General features: G+C 34.5%; 1 non-coding gene across 1 annotated transcript; it reads left to right on the forward strand.

Moving 5' to 3' along the window:
- Positions 1–7,654: 7,654 nt before the first annotated feature.
- On the forward strand, positions 7,655–7,757 carry LOC125617043. The gene has a single exon (XR_007347898.1). It is a non-coding gene; the product is annotated as a U6 spliceosomal RNA (small nuclear RNA).
- Positions 7,758–15,227: the final 7,470 nt, after the last annotated feature.

The following is a 15,227-nucleotide window of genomic DNA, read 5'->3' on the forward strand; positions in this document are numbered from 1 at the left end:
TTTGGATAATGATGTCCATCACACACCACCATCATTTCTAACCCCATGCTCTCTTCCTTCCCCTACAACCTCTCTGCCCTATCTAGAGTTCATCTACTCCCCCCATGCTCCCCCTCCCTACCCCACTATGAATCAGCCTCCTTATATCAGAGAAAACATTTGGTATTTGTTTTGGGGGGATTGGCTAATTTCACTTAGCATTATCTTCTCCAATGCCATCCATTTACCTGCAAATACCATGATTTTATTCTCTTTTATTGCTGAGTAAAATTCCATTGTGTATACAAACCACATGTTTTTTATCCATTCATCCACTGAAGGGCATTTAGGTTGGCTCCACAGTTTAGCTACTGTGAATTGTGCTGCTATAAACATTAGTGTGGCTGTGTCCCTGTAGTTTGTATATCCTAGAGATTAATGCTCTGAGATGCATGGCAAGGATTTTTCTCTCATTTTTTAGGCTCTCTCTTCATGTTATTGATTATTTCATTTGCTGAGAATCTTTTAGTTTGAATCTATTCCATTTATTGATTATTTATTATTACTTCTTGAGCTTCAGGTGTCTTCTTAAGAAATTCAGATCTGAAGCCACCATGGTGAAGATTTGGGCCTATTTTTCTTCTATTAGTCACAGTGTCTAGTGCCTAAATCTTTAATCCACTTTGAGTTGAGTTTTGTGCAGGGAGAGAGGTAGGGGTTTAATATCCAATTTTGGGAATGGATTTCCAATTTTTCCAGCACATTTTCTGAATCGGCTGTCTTTTTTTCCAGTGAATATTTTTGGTGCCTTTGTCTAATAGGAGATAACTGTGTTTATGCTGGTTTGTCTCTGTGTCTTCTATTCTATACCATTCATCTACATGTCTGTTTTGGTGCCAGTACTATGCCTTTTTTGTTACTATGGCTCTGTAGTATAGTTTAAGGTCTGGTATTGTGATGCCTCATGCTTCAGTTTTCTTGCTATGCATTGCTTTGTTTATTCTGGGTGTCTTGTTTTTCTAAAGGAAGTTGATGATTGCGTTTCTAGATCTATGAATATTGCCATTGAGTTTTTAAATATGAATTTCATTAAATCTCTATGATGTTTTTGGTAGTATGGCAACTTTGACAATATTAATTCTGCTCATCCAGGAGGATGAAAGGTCTTTCCATCTTCTAAGGTCTTATTCAGTTTCTTAATTTAGTGTTGTGTAGGTTTCATCGAAGAGATCTTTCATCTCATTTGTTAGATTCATTCCCAAGGTTTTTTTTCCTTTTCTTTTTTTTTTTTTTTGGCTATTGTGAATGAGGTAGTTTTCCTAATTTATGTTTCACTAGGTTCATCACTGATGTATGGGGACATGTTTGATTTATGGGTGTTTATTTTATATACTGCTACTTTGATGAATTTATTTATTAGTTCTAGAAATTTTCTAGTGGAACTTTTTGAATCTTCTAAATATAGTATTATGTCATTGGCAAATTGGGATAGTTTAAGTTCCTTTTTTTCTATACATATTTCTTTAAATTCTTTCTCCTTTCTAATTGCTCTGGCTAGAGTTTGAAGGATGATGGTGAATAGAAGTTGTAAAAGAGAGCATCCTCAGGCTGGAGTTGTGGCTCAGCAGTAGAGAGCTTGCCTAGCATATGTAAGGCCCTGGGCTCAATCCTCAGCACCACATAAAATAAATAAATAAAATAAAGATATTGTGTTCAAACTACAACTAATATATATACATTTTTTAAGAGGGTATCCTTGTCTTGTTCCAGTTCTTGGAGGGAATGCTTTCAATTTTTCTCCATTTAGAATGATGTTGGCCTTGGGTTTAACATAGATAGTCTTTACAATGTTGAGGTATGTTCTTAGTATTCCTAGGTTTTCTAGTGTTTAGAACATGAGGGGGTGCTGTATTTCATCAAATGCTTTTTCTGCATCTATTGAGATGATCATATCATTCTAGTTTTAAAGTCTATTGATATGATTAGCTACATTTATTGATTTCTGTATATAGAACCAAGCTTGCATCCCTGGGATGAACCCCACTTGATTGTGGTACACTATGTTTTTGTATTTGATTTGCCAGGATTTTATTGAGAGTTTTTGAATCTATGTTCATCAGGGATATTGTTCTGAAATTCTCTTTTCTTGATGTGTCTTCATCTGATTTTGTTATCAGAGTGATATTAGTTGCATATAATGACCTCAGAAGGGGTCCCTCCTTTTGTATTTCATAGAATAATTTGAGGAATATGGGTGTTAATTCTTCTTTGAAGGTCTTGTAGAACTTGGCTGAAAATCATCTGTTCCTGGGCTTTTCTTGATTGGTCAAAATTGATCTGTTTATACATGTATGTCCTCCTGATTCAGTTTGGGTAGTTCATTCTCAGGAAATTTGACAATGTCTTTAAAATTTTCAATTTTATTGGAGTGTAAATTTTCAACATAGTTTCTAATGATCTCTTATATTTCAATAGTATCAGTTATTTCCTTTTTCATCCCTTATTTTAATAAATTTGAATTTTCTCTCTCCTCATTATACAATTGTTGTTTGTATTATTTAGTTCTATAGTTTCTTCATATTCTTTATATCCTTAATATTTTCTCAGAGGTCTTGCATATTCTAATTATTATTACCTATTTTCTTTCTTCAATACTGTTTGAATGTTCAAGTTTGATCAGTTTATCTTCCAGCTCTGATATTGTGTCTTCAGCATGGTCAACTCTATTAGAGAGATTTTCAACTGAACATTTTATTTAGTTTGTTGTGTCTTTCATTTCAAAGATTTTGTTTGTTTGTTTCTTTTTAAATATCTCTCTATCTTCTTATTGTATTTCTCATTCATACCCTTTGCTGACTTACTTAGTTTTTCCATTGTTTTTTCTGTGTTCTCTTGGAATTCATTGATTATTTTTATAGTCATTAGTCTACATTCTTTATCTGGTTATTCATCCACTTCAATATTTGTGAAGTTAGTTGCTGGTAAATTATTAACATGAGGAGATGTCATGTTACTTTGTTATTTTTATGTTTTTTTTATTCCTGTGTTTATGCATTTATTAGAATGGGTGTCTCTTCCACTTGTATGTATGGGTATTTTCAGGGGACAGCCTTCCCTTTATAATGTGTCCTAAAATGATCTAGTTTGAGATTCCCTCATAAGCATGGTATTCACAGGTTTTGTGTTACGTCAATCTTTTTTTTTTTTGTAACAATGATATCTGTGAGTGGGACCCAAGAGTGCACTGTTATGTGGGAAAAGATGCACAATTTTTTGGTACTTACTCTGACATCTAAAATTTAATTAACACACACACAAATGAGGTCAGTAATTGCAAAAACAATAACAAAAACAATAAGTAGCTATGAACTAGATCTGGCATTAAAGCAAACAACAGGTGTCAACTGTATCATTCACAGCAGTAACAATTGCAATAGCATAAATAATGGGGGCAACAGTTATAAACCAATTAGTCTATAAGATGGTAAAACTACAGTTCATTAAGAAAAAAGAAAATGTGAACAGAGAAAATGCAGAAAAGCTATAGTAGGTGATGGTTATAGGAAGGAGGAGAAAAAAGGGGAAACTAAGTAAAGGACTAGAGAAAAAGAATTTGGCTGTTAGTGGAAGAAGGCAGAAATACAAACAAGAGGAACAAACAAAAACAAACACAACCAAAATAAACAAACCCCAACCCTAACACTCAAAAGATAAGGCAAGGAAAAATAATTGCATTAAAAAATGCTAAAAACATGAAAATAAAAGAACAAATATATATGCTATGTATGCCAATAAACAATTAGCATGGCAAAACAACAAATAATAACAAAAACTAAGGAAAGTAGACTTAATAAAAAATTAAGAAATAATTTCTACTGAGGTGGTCAAAATAGTCAATGAGAATGGATGGTCACTGTCTATGCTTAACTGTCCTTTCTATTTATTCTTGGGCTCCATACTGAGTGGGGGTGGTTGTTAGCCCTTTTCTCTTTGTTCTACTCACTGAGTTGCTAGTTGGAGGGGCTTAAGACTTGAAGCTGGTTGAAATAACTCTCAGTTTTCCTTCTCACCAGCATGAGGTTGGATGGGATGGGAAATACTGTCAGTTGGAGCTTTGTCTGCACAGACCAGATCAATGCACTGCCAGAGTGGGGCTGCTGCAGAGTTCTAGGTGTGGAGTTCCAGTTGCTGGGGCTTAAGGTCTCAAGGGCTTCATTGGGTGGTGTCTTCTCTGTAGCGATTTGATTAACACATTACTAGGGCCTGGCAGTTGCTGATCTTTGTCAGGAATCTGGATCTGAGGAGCCTTCCAAGAATCCTATTCATGGAGCAGGGAAGCCAAAGTTTCATGCACTGTGCTGCCCCCTAACACAGCCTTCCTGGCTTAGTCCCTGAGTGTATTCACACCTGCCTGTTCAGATTCACAACCTGCTTCAGATGATCATGTCATGTAAGCTGTCCATCTCAAAGGTAAGAGCAAATTGTGCTTGCCTCTGTTTTTCTGACGTAAATCCCCCTGGGTACAATCTTCCCCATGCCTGTTTCACTTATGCGCTTGCTAGGTACACTATAGGCCATGTGGTAGGTGCTTGCTGGGACAGTCTGAGTATTTGGTATGATCTACTGGCTCCACAGCAGCAGCTGCAGAGTTGCCTCCTAAAAGTGGCTCTGCCTCAGCTCTCCTTGGCCACTTGGGAAACAGCACTTTACAATCAGCAGTTCACAATCAGCCTCTGGATCAGCAGTTTAGTCTGCTTGCCTGATCTCAGGTTTTCCATGCCAGGTCTGTCTGTTGCATTTCTCTCTCTGTTTTACCTCTCCTCTATGGTGAGTCCGCACTGCTGCTGCTGCCACTGCTGCTGCTGCTACCAGTTCAGCCTCATGCTCTTCTTTTTTCAGTGAACCGAAATTTCTGAGACTCTAAGATTCTCTGACTGTTCAATATTAAATTTTGATGAAATCTGTTTTTCACCCACCTTTCTGAGAAGCAGTACTCCAGCTGCTTGAATCCTGAGCCTTGGAGCAACTTTCCTAACCAGACATTCTGACAATTTCAAGGTCCTGACTTTGAGTATCTCTCTTAAGGTTATCTTTACCTACAACCTAAAATCCTAGGATCAATTGATCTACAGAGCTGATTTTTTTTAACCTACCATGATTTTTTTTTTTAGCTCAAGTGCCACAAAACAGACTCTCCATCTAAAAACAAAACCCGCAGCCCCCATCTGTTTCTATCTTTAAACATTCTTCTTTTTCACTTGACTGATAATGAATGAAATGTTCATGTATACTCTACAAAAGTGACAGTTTGAATCTACGTTATTTCTGTCCCAATAGGAAAAAGCAAGCCAGACAAAACTCTTTCAATATTTCTGTTTTCTAGCCTAGTTATTACAGAGATGGCTGGCTTTAGTTGAAAAATTTTGAAACTCATTTAACATGCAGCTGCATGTAAAGGCAAAGGATGGGGAGGAAAAGCTCCAAAAATAAAACTTTTTACCCTTATTAAAATGGAAAGTGAAAGCTAATCTAAGCATCTAAAAAATGTTCAGCCTGCAAGTTTGCCCTTGTTCTAGGCTAATATTTTACATGATAAAAATCATTCTGATGCAAGGAGATGGTGCAAGCCAGTAATCCCAGCTACTCCCAAGGCTGACAGGGTTCACAAGTTTGAGACCAGCTTATAATCAATGGAATTTATATTTAGACAGCTTTCTTTCTAGTTTTATGTAAACTCCAGTGCATTTTAGTTCTTCACAGAACAAAAATTTTATCTTTTAGTTATGACATATCTATGTTTCTTTTATATTCCTATTGATTTTAATAAAGAAACATATAGCTTGTTTCTCACTCTAATATACATCTTGTCAGATTATTTGTTATAATTATATCTAGTTATATACTATATTTTTATTTTTTTCTTTTTCTATTAGCATATTTCCAAAGATTTTAGATAAGCTGTTGTATATACTTTTGCATGCTATTTTTTTTTTGGCAGGGTGGGGGAGGGGGAGTGTTACCAGGAATTGAACTTGGGGACATTTATGCCTCATCTTCTCATCTATACAAATAATATTTTTTTTTCTGCTATTGTCTCGTGATGGAAATTTGGACTTGGAGGTTGACTGTGACTCTCTACTACAGATTAAATGTCCATTTTTATCTTCCCTAAAGCCACTGAGCCACATCTGTAGCCCTATTTTGTCTTTTATTAAGAGACAGGGTCTCTCTGAGTTGCTTAGTGCCTCGTTTTGCTGAGGCTGGTTTTGAACTTACAATCTTCCTCCTTAGCCTCTCAGGCCGCTGGAATCACATATTTGTACCACCATGCCCAGCTGCACTCTATTCATGCTATTTTTTTATACAATATTATTTTTAAACTTTATTTATTTATTTATTTGTATGTGGTGCTCAGGATCGAACCCAGTGCCTCACACGTGCTAGGCAATGTTTTACCGCTGAGCCACAACCTCAGCCCCTCATGCTATTTTTAATACATTATGCCCAAACATATTTTTCTTGTCTCTTAACTCTTCATAGTTATCATTATATGGCATCAGTGTAGATCAGCTTACCACTATAGATTAATTTTTATTATATACTAGAATATTTCCTACTTTTATTGTTGTATATTATATAATCTAAATAAGTTTATGCTTTATGTTTTCTTAAAGAAGGAAACATAAAGAAGGAAGGTGGGTGAAAAAGAGATTTCACCAAAATCTCTTTCTTTCTTTTAATATATAATTTTTTAGTTGTAGTTGGACCCAATACCTTTATATCATTCATTTATTTTTATGCAGTGCTGAGGATCAAACCCAGGGTCCCAGCATGCTAGGCAAGTGCTCTACTGCTAAGCCACAATCCCAGCCCCCAAAATCTCTTTTATAAAGAAGGAATAATACTTACAGAATATAGTAAGCGATAAATGAAATAGCCTATATTAAATATTTAATATACAACCTGAAGCATTTTGACCAAAAGAAAATGTTATTTCTCTTATCATTCAAATCCTAAGGCCACAGATACTATAGCACAGAGGGGTGGAGGCATGTGGGAGACTCAATGAGAAAGCAGGTGATGGTAGGTTTTCATAGCACATGGAAGATTTCCTGCATTAAGGAAGAACCCAGAAAGGGTATGCTGTGAATATAAAATTATAATTAAGGTAAGAATCATATGTATTTTGCCATGAAATATTTGCTAGTTCATGGATTTAGGGAAGATAAATAGTTTATTTTCTTTATGCCTCATCTTCTCATCTATACAAATAATATTTTTTTTCTGCTATTGTCCCATGATGGAAATTTGGACTTGGAGGTTGACTGTGACTCTTTACTACAGATGAAATGTCCATTTTGTTTTGTTTTGTTTTGTTTTTGTATTACTGCAGATTAAACCCAGGGGTCATGCATGCTAGGCAAGCGCTATACCACTGAGCTACATTCCAAGTAAACTGTCCATGTTTTGAAAATACAAATAGTAATTTTAAATAAATGTCTAAAGTGATAATTATTAATTGCGTAGGAGAGTTCAGGATAAAAGTGATTATTAAAGAATCCCAGTTCAGAATCAGGAGCGCTGTGTCTTGGTCGAATGCTATCATTGGCACACTTAGAGAGTAAGAGTACTCCCTGGGATTTAGTTTCCCAAGGAATACTCTTACTCATAATTTAAGATGTAGTGATAGCTTTGGCAGCAAAATTGGAACAATACAGAAATTAGCATGGCCCCTGTGCAAAAATGACACACAAATGCATAAAGTGCTCTGTATTTTAAAATATATATATATTGTGTGTGTATGTCTGTGTAATGTATTTTTCATCTTTAAGATTACATAGACAGAAATAGAATTTACAAGAAATAAACATTTCAATTTAAATACCATGCAGTTCAATGAATATTTCCTTTAAAAAATAGTATGGTAAATATCTAATGGATACAATATCTTTCAACTAAAAGACTGATAAAAAAAGTTAAGTTCAATTATTTTTCCTAAATGAGTAACAGTGGGAGATGAAATAATTTTATTGTATCTCCTAGTGACTTATATGCATGGATTGATGTTGTTATATCTCTATGACCTCAAGGGAACATACTCTTACATGGAGACTTACAAAAATTTTATTGAGTTTAATTTTCAATTGAGAACTCATAATTTTAATTTGTTATATATGACAGCAGAATACAAGACAATTCATATTACACATATAGAGCACAATTTTTATATCTCTGGCTGAATACAAAGTAAAGTCATGTCATTAGTTTCTTCAAACATGTATTTAGGGTAATGATGTCCATCTCATCCCACTGTCTTTCCTACACCCAAGCATCCTTGCTTCCCCTTCCTCCCCTTTGTCCTATCTAATCCTCCCATGCCCCCCACCTACAACCCCATTATGAATCAATATCCTTAATCAGAGAAAACATTGGGCATTTGGTTTTTTGGCATTGGCTAACTTCACTTAGCATTATACTCTCCAACTCCATCCATTTACTGTCAAATGCCATGATTTAATTCTCTTTTAATGCTGAATACTATTTCATTGTGTATATATACCACATTTTCTTTATCCATTCATCTACTGAAGGGCATCTAGATTGTTTCCACAGTTTAGCTATTGTGATTGTGCTGCTGTAAACACTGATGTGGCTGTGTCCCTGTGGTATGCTGTTTTTTAAGTCCTTTGGGTATAGACCAAAGAGGTGGGATACCTGGGTCAAATGGTGGTTCATTCCCAGTTTTTCCAGTATTCTCCATACAGCTTTTCATATTGTCTGCACCAATTTTTCAGTCCCACCAACAATGAATGTGCCTTATTACCCACATCCTTGCCAACACTTATTGTTGTATGCATCTGCCATTTGATTGCTGCCATTCTGACTGGAGTCACAGGAAATCTTAAGAGTAGTTTTGATTTGCATTTCTCTAATTGCTAGAGATGTTGAACACTTTTTCATATATTTGTTGATCGGTTTGTATCATCTTCTGAGAAGAAACTATTCAGTTCCTTGGCTCATTTACTGATTGGGTTATTTGATTTTTTGGTGTTGATATTTTGAGTTATTTATATATCCTAGAGATTAGTGCTCTATATGATGTGTGTGGTAAAAAATTTTCTCCCAAAATGTAGTCTTTCTCTTCACTTCACTGATTTTTGTTTTGCTTTGATGGAGCTTTTTAGTTTGAATCCATTCCATTTATTGATTGTTGATTTTAATTCTTGCACTATAGGAGTCTTATTAAGGAAGTCAAGGCCTAATCTGACATAATGGAGAATTGGGCCAATTCAAAGAACTACCTTTTCGTCTTGTCATTTTTTTCAGTTGTTTCTTTTGTTTCAATTTCATCTCTGATTTTAATTATGTCCTATCTTCTACTGCTTTTGGTGTTGATTTGTTCTCTTTTTCTAGGGCTTTGAGATGTAATGTTAGGTCATTTATTTGTTTACTTTTTTTTTCTTTTAAGGAACGAACTCCATGCAATGAACTCTCCTCTTAGTACTGCCTTCATAGTGTCCCAGAGATTTCGATATGTTTAGTCAGTGTTCTCATTTACCTCTAATAATTTTTAAATTTTCTCCTTCATGTCTTTTGAGATCCTTTGTTCATTCAATAGCATGTTGTTTAGTATCCAGGTGTTGGAATAGCTTTTATTTGTTATTTAATCATTGATTTCTAATTTCATTCCATATGATCTGATAGAATGCAGGATATTATTTGTACTTTTTTGTATTTGTTTGGAGTTGCTTTTTGGCATAATAAATGCTCTATTTTAGAGAAGGATCCTTGTGCTTCTAAGAAGAAAGTGTATTCACTTGCTGAAGGCTGAAATATTTTATATATATCAGTTAAGTCTAAGTTATTGATTGTATTATTGAGTTCTATAGTTTCTTTGTTCATCTCTTGTTTGGAAGATGTATTCAGTAGTGAAAGAGCTATGTAAAAGTCACTCAGAACGATTGTATTGTGATCTATTAGACTCTTGAACTTGATGTTGTTTGATGAATGCAGATGCTCCATTTTTTGCAGCATATATATATATATATATATATATATATATTTATAATTGTTATGTCTTGTTAGTGTATGGTTCCCTTGAGCAGTATGAAATGTCCTTCTTTATCCCTTTTGATTAATTTTAGCTTGAAGTCTACTTTTTTTTGATATAAGAATGGAAACTCCTATTTGCTTCTGCAGTCCATGTGAGTAGAATGATTTTTCCCAAACTTTCACCTTCAGTCTATGGATTTCTTTTCCTATGAGATGAGTCTTTTGGAGGAAGAATGTTGTTGGGTTTCTTGTTTGTTTGTTCATTGTTGTTGTTTTTGTTTGATTTTGATTCAATCTGCTAGTCTATGTCTTTTGATTGGTAAGTTTAGGCTATTAACATATAGGGTTATTATTGAGACATGATTTGTATTTCCAGCCATTTTTGTTTATTTTTAGTATTTAACTTGACTTGGTTTCTGCTCTGATTAGCTTTTCTTTTAGTGTAATACCTCCCTCTGCTGACTTTCATCATTGGTTTTTATTTCCTCTTCATAGAATATTATGCCAAGGATGATCTCTAGTGTAGGCTTTCTAGTTGTAAATTCTCTTAACTTTTGTTTATCATGAAAGGTTTTTATTTCATCATCAAATCTAAAGCTTAGTTTTGGTGGATATAAAATTCTTGGTTGGCATCCATTTTCTTTCAGAGCTTGGTATATGTTGTTCCATGATCTCCTGGCTATGAGGGTCTTAAAATCTGCTGAGATACAAATTGGTCTGTATGTGATCCAATTCCTCACTCTTGTGTCTTTTAAGATTCTATCCTTATTCTGTATGCTAGGCATTTTCCTTATAATTTGTGTTGGTATAAATCTGTTGTAATTTTATACATTTGGTGTCCTATAAGCCACTTTTATTTGATTTTCCAATTCATTTTTTATGTTTGGGAAATTTTCTAATATTATCTCATTGAAGAGATTGTGCATTCCCTTGGTTTGAAACTCTGTGCTTTTATCCCAATAATTCTTACATTTTATCTTTTGATGCTATCCCATAATACTTAGATGTTCTGATCATGGTTTCTTATCATCTTCATTGTGTCGACAACTTTATTTTCCAGATTGTTTGATTTGTCTTCATTATTTGATGTTCTGTCTTCCAAGTGATCTAGTCTGTTCCTGATGCTTTCTATTGATTTTTTTTGTTTGTTTGGTTGGTTGATTTATTGTTTCCTTCATTTCAACAATTTCTGATTTTTTAACAGAATCTCTCTTTTTTGAAGTAATTCTTTACTAACTTTATTTGCTCCCTTATCTCTTTGTTGGTGTGATCAATGGATGCCTGTATTTGCTGTCTTATCTCTTTGTTAGAGTGATCAATTTTTGCCTGTATTTGCTCATTTAGGTCATTCTTTAATCCACAGATTATTTTAATTATGAACATTCTGAACTCCTTCTCTGACATTTATCAACTGTGCTGTCCATGGGTTCTGATATTGTAGTATCCTGATTTGTTTGGGGCACTTTCCTCCCTTGTTTTTTCATATTACCTATGTGTCTTCCTTTCTTTCAGTGGATCTGAGGTATCACAGTTTCTACCCTACAATTTTATAGTATCCATGCATATTATCTATACCTAATCTTGGTGTTGGGCTTCCAGACCCTGCCAGTGTCCCACAATGGATGTTACTGCAACTAAAGTTGGTGGTTGCAATAGTGGAGGTAATTCAAAATAGCAGTGGGGGTGCCCCAAGATGGAAGAAATGTCTTTCAGAGATGGGGGCTGAAAGGGTGGGCCTTACACAGGCTTTGGGATGCCTGCTCCTAGACGCAGCTGCTTCTAGGCCCTCTTTGTAGTTACAAGGTAGAGGATACTATGTGGGGAAGGCTATGGTGATGGCCGGAGTGACCCAAGATGGAAGTGGGTTAAGCCTGGGCTCCCTATGGGGGGGCAGACCAGGCCTACCCTGAGCCTGAGCTTCTGCACATGTCAGTGGAGGTGGATCAGAAACTCAGAATCGTGATACATTAGGTATCAATTAATTTAGAGCCACTACAATGAGTGGTGTTCTTTTTATTATTATTATTATTATTTTTTTTTATACTAAGGAGTAAATCCAGGAGTGCTTAAACACTGAGCTACATCCCGGTTTTTTTTTTTTTTTTCAATTACTTAGAGACAGGATCTTGCTGAATTACTTAGGGCCTTGCTAAGTAACTGAGGTTGGCTTAGAACTTGTGATCCTCCTGTCTCAGCCTCCCAAGCTGCTGGGATTATAAGCATGTACCATTATGCCTAACTGCATGGTATTCTTCTAACCAAATATTGTATTAGGGATGAAAATATTATAGTTTTTTCCAGATTAATTAATAATTGTAATATATTAATCTCTTTTAATATTACATTCAATAAAGCAACATAATAATAAAAATATGAACTTGAATCTAACTTTTCTGGGAAAACTTATACTTATAATTCTGTAAATCCAGTTTTATACCTCCCAGCATCAAAGTAAAAGAAAAGGTGATGTCAAAATATAAAATAAAAGTAAATTCCACTGAAGCATTTTCTAACACTAATGAAAGAAGTAAAAGCTGGAGAAGATAGAGCCAAATTCACTTAGCTAACAAGGCCTCAAGAAATAGGTGAACCTTCTTCCTTCATAGCTACATGAGTGGAAAACTAAGTGTACTATTCTATAGCAACACAAAAGAAAGCTTACAGAAATTGAAAACCCAATTGCTGAAGTCAAGAGATATAAGTAAAGATTGGGACTTCAGTTGTGTTAAAGTGTGTGGTGGAAAAGAAAAGCAAATAGGGAAGCAAGAAATGTCTTGCTGTACTGGACTGTTCTCTGTGAATTTCATAAGAAATGGAAGTTGACATAGTCCATTACCTAGAAATAAAACACACTTTTAGTTCAAACAGCCATTTTTCACAAGGTCACAATAGGTCAGCCAGCAAGAAAGTCAAATAGGAATGGAATAAATGGATTTTCTCAGATCATCTTCCACTGATGAGTCATTCATTTCATGTTCAGCTTACAGACTAGTTAGTTCAGTCTTTATTGAACTAAATAATAGGAAACCTTAATAATAAATATTTGGATTATTAAAAGAAATGATGCAAGCAAAAAAATGCACATCAATTTCATTGTGCTGGCCTGCATTATACAGTTAAAATGGGATGTGAACAGTGCTGATCATGGGGCCATTACTTGCTTAGCAAGCTCTTATAGCTGAATTGGTAGCAATCGCTTCTCCCTACTGTGTTAAACACAGATTTTGGCCATATTATGCAAGTGTCTAAAAGCCTAAGATGTGATTAAATTCGTGTACTGCACTTTCCAAGTCAAAATTCAAACCCATCATATATTTTTCATTCATTGTATGACAATCTTCACTCTTGTATTCACATGTTTATTTATCTATTAATTATAGTAAGTAGTAGTGTTGATCATATTTCTGGTAAATAGGAAAGAGAAGCAGCACATACAAATAACAAAAGTTAAGGAAATAAAAAAAATTGCCTTAGAAAATTTTTATCTTCCAAGATAATCAGATATATTGAAAGTCATGAGATATAGTCCAGTGATTATAATGAAAGGGTGGGCTTCATCACTGCCCTATTATGAATGTATGTGTGCACACACACACATTGATTTTCACAATTCAAGTAGAATATCCTTCTTCTGAGTGTTTCAAAGCCTTTGCCATCTAATATGGACAAGAGGCCTTTACTCCACGTCTGATAGGTAGATGCCTTATAAAAGTGACCCATGTTGCACAGCACTGGCTCAGTTTCCATGTGGATCCTTGTTCTGGTAATGAATCTATTCTTACTTTGCTTTTGTTTTTATGGTCTGGAGTCTCTCACTTCTTCTAGGAACTCAATCTTTCAGTCTCCTCCCTGCTCCCAGCCTAGGTGATTTTTCACTCATTCTTCAGGGATTATAAGAGCCCACTGGTTATTCCTGGGAGGTGAAGCAGAGACTCACTGAGTGTCACAAATTATGCTAGGCTCATGTTCAGACTTTTGAAGATAAAAGTTTCGTTTTGAAGACCTAGGTAATTTCAAGAAACTGTAATATAAAATTTGTTGTATTACTGGTATTTATTGGCTTTTGAGAATCAGTACACTGCTTGTTTTGAATTTGTATTTAAGCAATCATAGCAATAGCTGCATACTCTGAGAAAATACTTGTTTACTATAAAAAAGACAGTCTAAACTTAATAATGTACATTAGAGGACTGTCCTGCCTGGATTTAAATATAGTTATGGCTCTGTCACTTACTAGTTGTATGGCCTTAGGAAACTATTCAAAATTTCCAAACCTCAGTTTCCTTATCTGGAAAATGAGTATAACAATAGTACCTTATAAGAATACATGAACCATTAAACAAATTTCATGAAAGTGCTTCAAAACAGAGTAATTCTTGGTATTTGTTAGATTATTAGTTAGATATTACTATTAGACATTAAGCGTGCTGATTCATATCATAGCCTCTCAAATGTATTTAAGAATATGAGTTTTTGAGAGTTTGTTAAATAGCACAAATGACCTGGTAGCACATGTCCTTTCCTTCATCCTTATTTTCTGAGATACATGTTTGGTCCTGTAAATTTAAGGTGAGAGAATTAATAAATTGGCTTTTGTCATTACTATAAGGCAAAATATTTTAAGCCTAGATGATTACAAGGAGGCAAGATATAATTGGAGAGCCATGAAACAACAGTATTAATCTGTGAATCTGCTTGTAGGAAATCACACTGCCTTTAGCCAGGTTAATCAAGTCTCCCTGGGCTCCACTTCTAGCTATTAACAAATTACCTTCTTGTCTTTTTTTGAGGCTGATAGGCAATATTAGTGATAAATTTGAAGACTTTCAAAGCAAAATTTAAATTACTTTGCATATATTTACACACATAAACAAAGCAACATTTGGCAATTTAAGATTTGTCAGGATAAAAAAACATTTAATAAATTTATCACCACTTAGTTGTTCCAGAGGCAAACACTAATTTTGATGCAATTAATCTGAGCATTCAAAGAGTAAATTGATGAATTTCTAAATAACTTACCTGGCTTGTGTCTTCCTTTGCAGATTTTATATCCACTGATGTTGAAATATCTTTCTCTGATTTAATTTCTTACACCTCTCCTACATTTCAGGGACCTTAACAAACAAATAAAGGTATATATATATATATATAAATATATAGTGTGTGTATATATATATATATATATATATATA

The sequence above is a fragment of the Marmota marmota genome, unplaced genomic scaffold (genome assembly GCF_001458135.2).
Source record: "Marmota marmota marmota unplaced genomic scaffold, marMar, whole genome shotgun sequence".
Taxonomy (NCBI): domain Eukaryota; kingdom Metazoa; phylum Chordata; class Mammalia; order Rodentia; family Sciuridae; genus Marmota; species Marmota marmota.